This window comes from Chiloscyllium plagiosum, chromosome 2 (genome assembly GCF_004010195.1).
Source record: "Chiloscyllium plagiosum isolate BGI_BamShark_2017 chromosome 2, ASM401019v2, whole genome shotgun sequence".
Classification (NCBI taxonomy): Eukaryota; Metazoa; Chordata; class Chondrichthyes; order Orectolobiformes; family Hemiscylliidae; genus Chiloscyllium; species Chiloscyllium plagiosum.
The window spans coordinates 6,638,433-6,639,956 of record NC_057711.1 but is presented as its reverse complement, the minus strand read 5'-3'; the positions used below and the strand labels follow the sequence as shown (position 1 = coordinate 6,639,956).

Below are 1,524 nucleotides of genomic sequence, written 5' to 3'. Positions count from 1 at the left end.
ATGTAGGCACTGAAATCACTCCACAGAGGCTGGTATCTAATCACTCTTTATTTACACGTGCAGAGTCTTTGACCCTGATCGAGCTCCCTAAGAGCCAGCTCTCAGAATGGACAGGATGTCTGACAATCCTGTTTATTTTTTTTCTTTTTCTTTTTTTGTTGTTTTTTTCTTTAAACCCCCACACTACTGCCTAACCGCGGTAGTGCTTATTTTTACCCCAGCACCCATGTTGTGTGTATGCAGGTGTGAGACACAGTGAGAGACACAAGGTGTACAAATCTTTATTCAGTTTCCACCACCAGGAAGAAAGGAAACACCCGAGTGGCCGGTGACAAGCAGTGCCCTTCACATCAAATGGCAATTCTGTGTGATCAAACAGTGAAGGGGAGGGTAGGGACTAAATCAAAATAGAGTTGGAGGGGGAAATAATGCACTCCACTCCCTGTGGCGTCTCCCTGAAGGACTCCAGGGTGTTGGCGGAGACCGCGTGCTCCTGTTCCAAGGACACCCGGGAACAACCCTGTTTTTTTTTGACAGTTATAACTTTTTTATTCAAAATTATTACTGTAGTGAGGTTCAAAAAAAGTAAATGCCCTGGTCACTTATTTGACAGTGTATCTGAAAAGTTATCAAAAGCTTGTGTTCAATTTTTCCCATAGTAAGTAAGGCAATGAAATGCCAGTGAATCCATTCCTAACTGTGGACACTCTGTAATAAGGTGATGTTGTCCCCCTTTAGCATAACACGACCCAATGGTTTTCTTGATTTTGATTTCATGATAATTTCTTCTGCATCATCTAAAACAAGGTTCATATATTCATCAAACCCAATTATACAGCCTTCTATCCTCATGTTGACTTGTTCCTATAACCATACTTGGATCCTGGATCTATTCTGAAGGTATCTGATAATAAGATTGATGGGCTGCACCATCACTTTCTGCACTTTCTGAGCCTGCCCGCGGTACGCCATGACTCTGGCTCCACAATCCTGTTTATTTTTTTTGTGATGAGAATGTTTTTTTTTTCTTTCCCCCCCACACTACCACCTAACTGTGGTAGTGCTTATTTTTCCCCAGCACCCATGGTGCATATGTGTGTAGGTGTGAGACACAGTGAGAGACACAAGGTGCACAAATTTTTATTCAATTTCCACCACCAGGAAGATAGGAAACACCCGAGTGGCCAGTGACAACTCTCCTTTATTTATTTATTTTTTTCTTATTATTTTTAACCCCCACACTACCGCCTAACCGCGGTAATGCTTATTTTTTCCCCAGCACCCATGGTGTGTGTGTGAGACACAGTGAAAGACACAAAGTGCACGATTCTTTATTCAATTTCCACCATCAGGAAGATAGGAAACACCCGAGTGGCCAGTGACAAGCACTGCCCTTCACATCAAAGGGCAGTGCTGTATGATCAAAACACTGAAGGGGATCAATCCTGTTTATTTTATTTTTTTTCAGTTTATTTTTTTTAAATTTAACCCCCACACTACCATCTAACTGCAGTAGTGCTTATT

At 41.9% G+C, this 1,524-nt stretch overlaps 1 pseudogene; it reads right to left on the bottom strand.

The window, feature by feature from the left end:
- Window positions 1-633: 633 nt before the first annotated feature.
- On the bottom strand, window positions 634-978 carry LOC122565234 (annotated as a pseudogene).
- Window positions 979-1,524: the final 546 nt, after the last annotated feature.